The sequence below is a fragment of the Frankliniella occidentalis genome, unplaced genomic scaffold, assembly GCF_000697945.3.
Source record: "Frankliniella occidentalis isolate FOCC.00 unplaced genomic scaffold, Focc_3.1 Scaffold43, whole genome shotgun sequence".
Taxonomy (NCBI): Eukaryota; Metazoa; Arthropoda; class Insecta; order Thysanoptera; family Thripidae; genus Frankliniella; species Frankliniella occidentalis.
Genome location: NW_026267173.1, coordinates 7,168 through 18,489, shown reverse-complemented (window position 1 = coordinate 18,489; position 11,322 = coordinate 7,168). Strand labels below are relative to the sequence as shown.

The 11,322-nt window shown below is 54.3% G+C and overlaps 1 protein-coding gene across 2 annotated transcripts in view; it reads right to left on the bottom strand.

Moving 5' to 3' along the window:
- LOC113215918 (protein tramtrack, beta isoform) overlaps positions 1-8,860 on the bottom strand; it is an 81,347-nt gene extending 72,487 nt beyond the window's left edge. For both annotated transcript variants that reach the window (XM_052266834.1, XM_052266835.1), the window contains exon 1: positions 7,974-8,860. The gene's annotated coding sequence lies outside the window, so the exon portion shown is untranslated. The remainder of the gene's footprint in view (positions 1-7,973) is intronic.
- Between the last annotated feature and the right edge of the window lie 2,462 nt (positions 8,861-11,322).

The window sequence follows — 11,322 nt, the reverse complement described above, 5'->3', positions numbered from 1 at the left end:
CCCCCCACTCCCCCCGGGCCGCCACCACACCATGTCGTTCCATCAATTGTAGTTTAGCGCAATCAAAAACCATCATCACACGTTCGACTGCGCGGCGGTCCCCCAGCAGGCGCACATCATTGCAGTAGTGTCGTTTTTCGGGTCGCATGTCGTTGAAGCGCAAGGGGTAGGAGGCGAGGTTGTAGGCACTGAGGCCCGGTTGTGGGCTAGGGGTTGGGGAGGATTAGGGGAAGGGGAGATGGTGATGTGGCTCTAGCTGCAATGCGCTTTGACGTTAGTCGTGTTGTTATCACAACGAGGTGTCTGTTCAGTCGTCCCCCTGCTGGCGTGTTTTTGAGGTTGAACCTTTCAGTTGCCCCCCCCCCTCCCCTCCCGTCCCGATGCATTGCATTGCCATGTTACTCGCTGCCGGACCTACTCCCGCCGGGCCCACGGCCTTATCCGATTGGCCCTCACGCTACCGGCTATCAGCCAGGGTAAGTGAACCAAACAGATTCCAAACATGGGGACGTTTTTTTTTTGTTTTTGAGCCCCAATACCCGAAGGAAATAAATAATGGGACTCGCTGCCCCCAACCCTCGCGGACAGCGGCGAGCACCGCGCGCCGCCCAAAATGTTTTTTCCCGCTCGCTGCATTTTTTAGCCTCATTGACCTTACGCTTATGCAAAGCACGACGACGGCGACGACGGTGTGGGTCTCGTACGGCGTGGCGGCGCGTGGCGAGGGCTCGCGCGCAACACAACACAGTCGACTGCACGCTGCAATCATGCGGAAAAGGTAGTAGACGACTTTCGTGTGCGTGAGAGAGCGAGAAGGAGAGAGAGCGACGAAATGTGGGTGGGGTGGTGAGCGGGAGAGGGATGGGTCGAGTAGGAGCGATGTAGGGAGAGGGAGAGAGAGAAGGAGCTAGAGAAGGGGAGAGAGAGCACGTGTAAATGCACACAGGTACCTGCCCCCTCTCGCTCTTCCCTTCCCGCGGGTTAATCTCGGAGCAGGGCGACGCTCATTCATTTGAATAATAATTCTTGACGTGGCGTCGAGGGACGTGCAGCGCCGGGTCGGGCCGGGTCGGGGGTCGGGGATCACTCTATATGGAAATACCACGCGATGCGCGGCCCTCATCGGCCTGATCACAGTCGGTGTGGATCGGTGAGTCAGAGAGAGAGAGAGAGAGAGAAAAGGGGAGAGAGGGAAAAACAGAGAGCGAATATCAACAGTTTTAGCAAAGTGGTGGTCCAACAAGGGTTGAACCTCCCACTCCCTAATCCTATTATTTAAGCATTCATGCGTGCGGAATCAGGCACAAATTTGTCCAAAATGAGAGGTTTATCTTAGCTCGGACGTTTACCGAACATGCACTAAAACATACTAATACATTTCGAGTGTGGTTAAATTTGTTTTGTCACCCATCTTTTGAGCACACGGATTTTTTTCTTATTTTAATGCAAGCTGTAGGACATATTTATTTTTTTTAAAAACACAGAACACAACTAGTTAAGTTGTGGTCGAGTTGGTCCAATCAAGCCAATTTACATTAACATCGCTGTATTGTTTTCGACGTCAGTATTCCAGCACATTGCACTGTAAAATGCTTGCAAACTATATTCTTTGCAACGTTGCAAAGAATTTGTGAGCATTGTATTGCAAAGAATTAGTTCGTACTGCAAAGAAGTTCTTTGCAAGCTGGCAGAATCCTTGCAAACAATGTGTTTGCATTGCAAAGAAATAGTTTGTAAGCTTGCGAAGAACTAGTTCGTATTACGATGCTTGAAAATTCTTTGCAAGCTGCAAAGAAAATAGTTTGCAATACGAACCTATTCTTTGCAAGCATTTTGCAGTGTGTAATTGGACTATTTTGTTTGTCGGCGATGCGGATGTCGAAATACTCTACTGCCTTCGTAAAATAAAGAGCAGGCGTAGAGTCACGTATGGCGACGTCAAAAAGTCTTTGGGTCAATATTAGACGTCATGTTCGATCCGTTTCCGTGACGCTCTTGGCCGTCGCTCGACAGACGAGTCCCTCCGTATTTCCGTTCCGTGTGTGCGCCGCTGTTGCGTGTCCCCCCTGCGGCGCTCTGCTCAGCGCTCTATATGCTCTCCTGACCGTGCCTGTAGGGCGTGGCGTGCCTCGTGTGCCCAGACGAGACGGCATACACACGAGGCGCGGGGGCACATCACTTTGGGCCTTCCCACGCATCGGGCGCAGCTTATTGATCAGCAGACAGATATGGAGCAGACGACGGACAACCAAGAGAGACGGGGGACGGCCCTAGACAGGGGCGGGACCTGCAACAGGTCCCCCCTACCCTCCCGCCCGCCACTCACCCCTCCCGCACACCCTCGCAGCGCAGAGCGCAGCCAGCGGCACCCAAAGGGACGCGGAGGATGGTCTTTGGTTATATTTCCGAGGTCCCCTCTGTCTCTCTTCCTCTCACGCGTCCTAGGTCTCCCTTTTTACCCCCCCCCTCTTCCTTTTCCTCTCCCTTTTTCTCCATGCGCTATCTCGCTCTCCGTCCCGCGCGCGTACTCGCTTATTTCTCCGTGTGTTGTCTCACAAACGCGTTCGCTCCCTTTTTCAGTTTCACTCGTATAGGGCTTTCGCCGCACCGGCACAGGGACCGCAACATGCGTTCCTTCGCCGCTCTCAAAAGCGCGCTGCTTTGCCGAGTCAAGCGGTCGCTGCGTGGCTGAAGGCTGCGCAGAGTCAGCCCAGCGAGGCGCGGGTAAGCAAGCACCGCGTACTTTTCTAGATTGTCCGACGCTCATTATTCGACATGAAACGACAGCACAATCTGATGAATAATCTTCGGAGCAATCTTATCACCGTGAAAAAAAAATATCGCCGTAAATTTACAACATTTTGTTGTAATTATTTAAATTTGAAAAACGTGTTGTAAATCTGCGACAGCCTTGTCGATCTTGTCGATACAAAGAGCTTGTAAATTTAAAATTGGAATTTGGTTATTTCACGACAAACATCATGAAAATTTTCCCAGGAACCTAAGACTATTTTTCACAGCTTTGTTGGAGACGAAGAGACCTGTTTCGCATAACGAAGTATTTCGGTTCACACAGTGGGTATGTCTACGTATCGGTCCATATTACAAATATGACTCTTCGTCCCACTAAAAGTTTTTGAAACTTACTTAAAAGAGCAATGATCGCAACGAGCCGCAAACGCGAGCTGCCATTTTGTCGCCATATCAGAGCAGCACCGAGCTGGTTTCTTGTCGCGGTTGAAGGGGTGGAAAATATGGAAGAAGAAGGGGTGTACGCGTGTGTTCAGAGGGAATGAGAGGAGAAAGAGAAAGGGAGAGAGAGGGAGACAGGCACACACAGAGACAGAGAGACAAGGAAAGGCAATGAGGGGCGGGAAACAGTAGCAGGATGAGAGGGCCAGGACGCGGAAAGTGAGACAAAGAGAACGACACTAGCAGCCGAAAGGGAGAAAGAGAGAGAGCGCTTAATGTTCCGAATAAAGGAACAAACTTTTCCTCCACGAGTTTGAAAGCAGACGGTACGAGACGGGACAGAAGGTAAAGTTTAGCTGGATGATGGATACCTCGCCGTGAGGCGGGGGGAATACCTTCTAATGGGAATGGGGTCTCGAAAAATATGAGTTTTAAAACGGAATTGGCTACTGTCTGAAAAAGAATTGGAACCCCCACTTCCACGCCTTTTTCAGAATTGCCCTTATCGCAAGGAATTCAAGGAAAACGTCCTTTTGTCAGGCAGCAGGCAGCCCCCGAGGAGGGGGAGCAAGACACTCCGGGACGGTACTAAAATTAAATAAAGCAGAACTTCTCTCATCCGGCTTTGTCTCTTTCTTTTCAGATTGATTGATCGGCTTGCCCAAGTGGAAACATTTCGCAAGCAATACTCAATCCTCTTCCTACATTTGAAGACAGGGAATAGCAGTGAGAGTGGAGAAAACGGTACTTGTTTGCACAATTCAGATGATATTCTCTGCAAACAAAACAAAATCAAGATACATGACCGAATGGTTGGCGTTTCGGGCAATCTGAGCACACATTGACCAAATAAATCATCTCGATGTGCGTTCCTTGATTAAATTGACCGGTTCCACACTCTGTAACGATATCAAAAATTGTTTACTAAGTTATCATTTCACCGCCATAAACAAATCATTCCTCCAAAATTATAAATATTTGAATAAGCGGTGCATTTTTTGTCTGGCTTTCGCACAACGTCCAGGTGTTGGTCTGTCATGTAGAAGACGTAAGAGCCTAGGATTCGAAACGTAAACAATTGCAAATAATTATTAATTTCCGACAAATATACAGGCTGTGTGAAGCGCGCGCGCTCCTGTCACGGGTCGCGGCCGTGTGTCTGCGGCCTCCCTTCCAATCCCCCTGTCGGCGAGGAGGCAGCCGCCAGGCAGCCAGGCAGCCTCGGCCCCCACCCCATGAGTAGTGCTGTACCACGTCAATAGCCGTGCGCGAAGCTGGGCTGGGGCGGCTCCGCCGGTCCTAGCAGAGCACTTGGTGGTTGCCCGGTGGCTGGGTGGCTGTCCGGTGTCTGCTCCATGGCTGTCCACCGGCTGCCCGATGGCTGCCGCTGACCGCTCCAGCGAGGATGCAGCAGCCGCCGCCGCCGCAGCATCCAGACAGGATGACCTACATTTTGGGCGCCGGCGCGGCGCCCCGCCCTACATCTGGCCAAGGTCAGGCCGTGCATGTGCAGCTAGGCCCTTGCACAGAGGGCGGCCGGGCTGAGCGGGGGGGCGGTGGTGGTGGGGGGCAGGACGATCAGGCCCTCCCCCGCCGCTCAGGCCCGAGCCTGGCCGTTGCCATGGGAACGGGTTGCGCGCCAAACACGCCTTTCTCTGCGGTAGGCTTTGCCTCGGCTCCGCTCGCCGCTCGCTCGGGGCGCTCGGGGCTCGGCAGCCGGAGCCAGCCCAGCCAGCAGCGATCTCCAGGGAGAGCCGAGTGGGCGGTGGGGAGAACACTGTTCAAGTAGGGTCGTGATTTGATTGGATTTTATAACGATGTCGGCGTCGGCCAGCATCCAGAGCTCACTTCTGCGCCAACGCCACAGCCACCGAATACATGGCACTTATAATTCTAGGGTCGCTTACAATTACTCAATTTTCCTTGTTTGATGCGATTTAAATCACACCCTCCTCTGGCAAGAAATACATCTGAATTCTAGCGAAACCCTTACCAGTCAACGCGGGTAAAGGAGGCTCTCAACTTCAGATGAGAGAGAGAGAGAAGTTGGAAACATTCAGGGTTATTGGCGCCTAACCTCACGCTCACTGTGTAAAAAGAAGAGAAGAAGAAAGCCCCACCCCCCTCCCCTTAACCGCCTCCGCTGTTCCCGGTTCCGGGCTCCGGGTAGCGCTGCATAGCGAGGTGGGGTGAGGTGGACCTGGCGGGGCCACCGAGTGGCGCGGAGCGAGGCGGATCCCCACAACTTCCTGCCAGCACTCCGCCACGTGCCGTGCGCACCGCATGCCCCCCTCCCCCACCCCCTCACCTGTCGCGGCTCGCGTCAACGGGGTCGGTCGGGGCACACTAATAGAAAGGCGAAACAGGGGAACCCGAAGCTGTTACGGTGCTTTACCGGTTTACTAAAAACCGAGCTAAAAAACTTTAAAAAATTGACACAGCTACAAATGTTTTCGTGCCTTTTTAAGGGAGTGGCTATAATTTTTTTACCTTGGATTATTACCTAAAATAACATTAGACTTCCCGGCTTTCGATTGTTTTTCTGCTGTTAACCTACTACTAATTTTGTTCGATTTCATCTCTCTCTTCTCCAGTTTTTTCGCTTCTCCACTCGTCGGCCCCGCATCGCCTGTCGTCGCCGTCGTGGCACTCCCTGAACAGCTCGGTCGGTCGCCCCACTCCTTTCTGATTCGCCAGCCCGATTTCCGCGAGAAGGGGGAGAAGAGGGAGGAAGGGCAGGACCACACAAGCTTCACGGTCCACCTCGCCCCGTCGGGTCTCTCCGGCCGCCGTTGGCAAGCCGCTCGCTCCTTGAGGCGGTGGTGGCTGCCTGCTTGGCCTACCCGCCCCGCCCCGCCAGGCTGGTCTGCCCTGCCGGGGCCGACTCGAGCGAGGGCCGACGGCACAAGATCGAAGTCGATGGGCCCCATCGGATGCGGGGAGATCGGGACAGATTGGGTCTAGCTGAGGGGGTCGGGGGGTCTGGGGCAGGAAGGTATGGCGGTGGTACGAGTGCGGTTGCCCAAGCAAAGCCGGGGGCGGCAGAGGTGCGGTGGTGGGTCCGCCTGGCGCAGGTGGTCGGGCCGGGCGGGGCGAGGCGGGGCGAGGCGGGGCGAGGCGGGGCGAGGCGGGGCATCGTCGGGACGCCACGGGCCAAGCCGGGGCGCGCCGCCGCCGCCGCCGCCGCCAGCCCCCTCGACAACCACTTGCTGCTCCATCCCGCCGCGCCCGCCTCCCCCACATCCGTTAGGTTAGGTTAGGTCGGCGCTAACTGTGCGTGATTCGTGGAGCCGCTATATATCCTCTATCCAGCCATTGACTCTGTGCCCGCCGGCGCGAGCGCCAAAGCGCCTCAATTATCAGCAGATTGGCTCGATGACGGCACGTTCCGTGATCGACGCGAGAAAGGCGCGAATACGACGATGATGTATTAGGAGGGGTGCGTTACTATTCATTATTGTCTGGTTCGTTCGCCCGCTCCTCGGCGATAGCTCCTCCGGCTATCAATATCCCGTTAATAGTAAGCGCGATGCTCACCCATCTCTGTTCTCGAAGGATTATACAATTAAACGGTGGTGTATTTCGCTCGTGCGTACACCCTTAAACCCTTATTTTGCATCGTGTTGAGGGCATTTCCGTGGATGCACAAAATTGCACAAAACAGAACATGACCGCATAAATTTGTTTGAATGAGAAATTGTGCACAACTATGGCTACTCGGTAAATTCTGCGCAATTAAGTGTTAAGGGTGTAAAGCTATTTTTTTTTCTTTTACGCGGGATTATTTTAAAAACACAGTTATCTTTTGAATAGAGAGAAATGTTTAAATTTATCTAATACTTTCGGTACCAGAGGTATAGTGTCGCAATCATCTATTTGTTTTTTAAGAGGTAAGCTTTTAGCGAGCGCGGGGGGAAAAGTATATAAAAAAAATTAAAAGGGCTCGGAAAGCCAAAGCACTGCAGCCCCTGGGCACAGCGCAAAGGGCACAGCCCCGCGCGTGCAGCAGCCTGAAGTACTGGCGTGCAACGCGACTGCAGAGCCGCCCTCCTGCACTGAGCTAAGGGCGCGGCCACTGCACTGCCAGCCATCAAGTAATGGAATTACCGTGATGCCATTTCCCCGTTTTTATCTCGAGCACTCATAAAAGACAGCCATGGAACCGACAAGGCTCGGCTCTCGGCTAGACTCGGTCGTGCTCGACTCGCGGGGCGCTTTGTTTCGAAACTGTTCGCCGTTAGATTGGACGGGGGGGTAGGCCTAGGGGGGAGATTAAGTGGGGTTAAGGTGGGGGAAGAAGTTTTCTTTGACGTGGAAAACGATGACGACTTTTTTGGCGTTTAGAGGGGGGACAGACAGAAACAAGAAAGTGGGGGTAGATATTGTGATATGTGCGTTCATATCCGAACTGCATTATAGCCGCAGTCAGACTGCACCACCGGGCCGGTGGTGTGGCGTGGGTTGTCGGGGAAAAGACGCTGAAGTACGGCGCGCCACATTTGAACAACAGTAAATGAGTACGGTCAAGTAGTCTCGCTCGACCGGTGGCGGGACTCGGGACCGACGACCGCTGCCCAAGACTTCTCCCGTGGCCGTGCCCCCACTCTTTCGGCCTTTCTTCAACCCACGCACACACTCGCCAACGCAAGGCGCGGCCCGGTGGCGGTGTTGGGGACGCACAGGTATGACAAGGATCGGTAAACGACAACGTCATAACTTTAAGAAAATAAATACATTAACGACATTGATAGTGATGTGAGTAGTTGACGAGATGACCTTACCTGGCCTCCACAGGGAAAGGATTAGACGCTCGTAGGCTCTACATCGGTCCGCCTGAGTTTCCGTCCGTCCGCTCGCCAGCGCTGCGAGCTCGCCCAGGGGGCCCGGGGCCGCGCCGGGGCCAGGGCCGGGGCTGAGGCCTGGGCTGAGGCCGGGGCTGAGACTGCCGGGGCTGAGACTGCCGGGGCCGAGACCGGGGCTGAGGCCGGGGGAGGCCGAGGTGCCCGACGGGCTGCCGGGAGGCCTCCAGGTGGCGCGGTAGGGCGACAGGGCGGCGGGGTCCTCTTCAGCGGGCGAGAGACGAGACACAACACTACAGGGGGGAGCGACTAACTACTTACATCAAGGGGGTGAGAGAGAAAAAGAGAGCGATAGTGAGAGAAAGGACACAGTAATAGAGTTTAAAGAAGGGGTATGAACGTCTTATGAGCTAAAGAAAGTAAGAGAGAGACAGATATACAGAATATGAGCCACAATTTATATAGTGTTTATCACTGAGTCACACACACACGCACACGGGATTATGACTAAGACTACTATCCTATTCTATCCTAAAACACGAGAGTCATTTGGTTTTCACTCGGAGACGAGTCACGTGACACGTCAGAGTCCGTCACGTGACGTCAGGGCCGCGCGCGGAGGGCGCTGAGGAGGGAGTTGGAGGCAGGAAGGTGATCAGAGAAAGAGAGAAAGAGAGATAGATATATGTATATATAGAGAGCAAGGGAGCGAGAGCGGAGAGAGGCGGAGAGAGTTGTTTTGGAGCCACGCGTGGCGGCGGGCCGCGGTGGCGCTCGGGCTGCTATGTCGCGGCTGGCGCGGGCTGGCTGGCGCACTCGGTGGAGTGGAGGGGCGACTGTTGCCGGAGCCGAGCGAGCGACGACTGGCGTGGAGCCGGGGAGGGGCTGCGCTGGGCTGCCAGAGGGGCTGCCAGCCCAACCCCGCGCCCGGAGCGTGGCGGCGGCGGCGGCCCGGCGGCGCGGCGGCGGCGTGGGCAGGCGAAGGGAAGGGAGGGCGCGCCGAGCGTCGCGGCCGGGGGCGGCGGCGGCGCCGCCCCCACCCCCTGCCGCGCGCGCCCTGCCCTCGCCCCCGCCGACAGCACGTGCGGCAGGGCGTCGGGGAGGAGGGGGTGTGCGCCTGGCGAGGCCCGCGGCGGCCCGGGCGGGGCCCGGCGGGGAGGTGCAGCGCGCCGCCGCGCCCTTGCCATGTGGAATGGAACACGACTTGACGACCCGATTGTCTAATCACGTGGAACGGAACGGTCCGGGGGAGAGGCAGAGGGGGCCGGGGGGACGGCCAGGGATAAGGAAAATTCCACTCCCTCTCAGTGGGGGGTACAGTAGCGCAACTGCCCCCCAGGCTGGGGGGGCAGGCGCAGGGTAAGGGTTAGTGTCAGTGCTGGCAGCCGTCTGCCCTCTGCCAAAGGGCTCCGTCACTTCGTACTTCGTCCTAGAAACAAACAATAGTTTCTAAACGGAACAAAAAAAAATCAGTAAGAAAAAACCGTTTAAGTTCGTAAAAGCAAGGACACGGGCACTTCTGTGATACGTGGTTCAAGGAAGAATTTCAGTTATTATTATGCCTTGACCCACACGGAATAGAGATTATTGACCCAAATCTCTTCCTCCGCCGCTTTTGTACCATCCATAATACCCTGCAATCTTTCTTTCACGGCGGCCGCGTTTCGTTTAGACGTTGTTTGTTCCGCTTTCTCTCTCTCTCTCTTCGCGTTCATCGTTTAAAGGGCCTTTGTGCCGCGGCGGCTGACGTTATGAAATATCAACGGGGAGTATCGGCAGGCACAGGAGGGGAGCAGGGCAAGCAGGGCCACGGTGGTGTGTCTCGCTCCGGTTATACCACCGGACTCCGAGCCCGCGCCTCACGTGACTCGCGATCATCGGCAACCGATATTCAATGCGAAATTTACTCGGTGTGTGTGTGTGTTTGTTTGTGTCCGCGCGTGTGTGTGTGTGTGGGGGGGGGGCTCTCATATGTATATTATTTTTAGCCCTGTCGCTAGTTTCTAGTGCGATAGGTCGGGGTACGTGCACTATACACACTCTAAATGTTAAGGAACAATTATTTTTTTCTTAAGAAGGGAGCGTTTTCGGACACATCCAGGCTAAATGCAATTTCGTAACAAAATTGTCCATTTACATTTAGATTGTATGTATGCAAAATGGAGCTGAGAAACATATATCCATAACACATGCGTTTTACTGTTATATTTGAAAAGGGGAGGGGATGGGTGGGAGGGGTGCATGCTACGTGCGACCTGCGGACGAGCGAAGCAGAGTAATGGGATCTATTGACGAGGCATTGATGAAAAGCGATTTAACGCGAAGCTGTGACCGGGAAAACGACCCATGGTGCTGCTGCAGGTGTGCTGAGCTGTGCTGGGCGCGGTTCACGTTACTCATTGCGCTTAGTTGCAGTAGTTATGCTTCGCCAAATGTCGGTGCGCAGGGCATTCTGACTACACTCTAAATGTGCGAGAAAATTAGTCTGTTTGGTCTAATCTAGGGACACACATTATTCCGAAACGATTTTAGTACACTTTTTATTTCATCCTACTCCCCTTGAATTTGTCTTGACTTTTGTCAAAATTTAAAAAATGTTCACAAAAAACTTGTACCCTCCGTTGGAAACGTATTATTTGTTTCAATTTCGAATTCCAGCAAACGTTTTAAAGGCTCTAAACTTGTGACAAAAATGATAATTGCCTTTTTTTGTGTGGAATTGGGAACAAACGGGAACAAAGTGGTTAAAATTGCGTCTGTTCTAAAGACAAAATGTTGTCTCAAGAGTTGGATGTGCTTTACAAAACCTTTCTTTTTTTTTTAAATTCTTGGTATACTGTGGACTCGAAAGGCGTATCCAAAAGACCAAAGAGGGCGGCAGATCTAGATGATATTCAAGCAAAGCATATAAATGGAGATGGAGGGGGGGGGAGAGAGAGAGAGAGAGAGAGAGAGAGAGAGAGAGAGAGAGAGAGAAGGGTTTGGAAAGGGGAGGGGGCAGGGGAGGAAGAGAGAAACAGCGGGCGGGGGAAGTTGGCGGTGGAGGATCAGAGTGCACCGCTGCGGTCGGTAAGTGCAGGCCTAGCAGGGCCGCAACGCGTGGGGGAAGGGCGAAGGGCGGGCTGCACAGCTGGCTCGCGCCCTCCTCCTTCTCTGCTCCCCTCCGCTGCGGCGGCGCTGCACAACGGAGAAGGGGGAGAAGGGCGTCCACCACCACGGGCCGGGGCGCGTGCCCGCGCGGCCTCGGCCGTGGCGCAGCAGTGGGCCAAGGACGTGCGAAGGGAGAGAGAGAGAGAGGGGGGAAGAGAGAGAGAGAGGAAGAGAGAGAGAG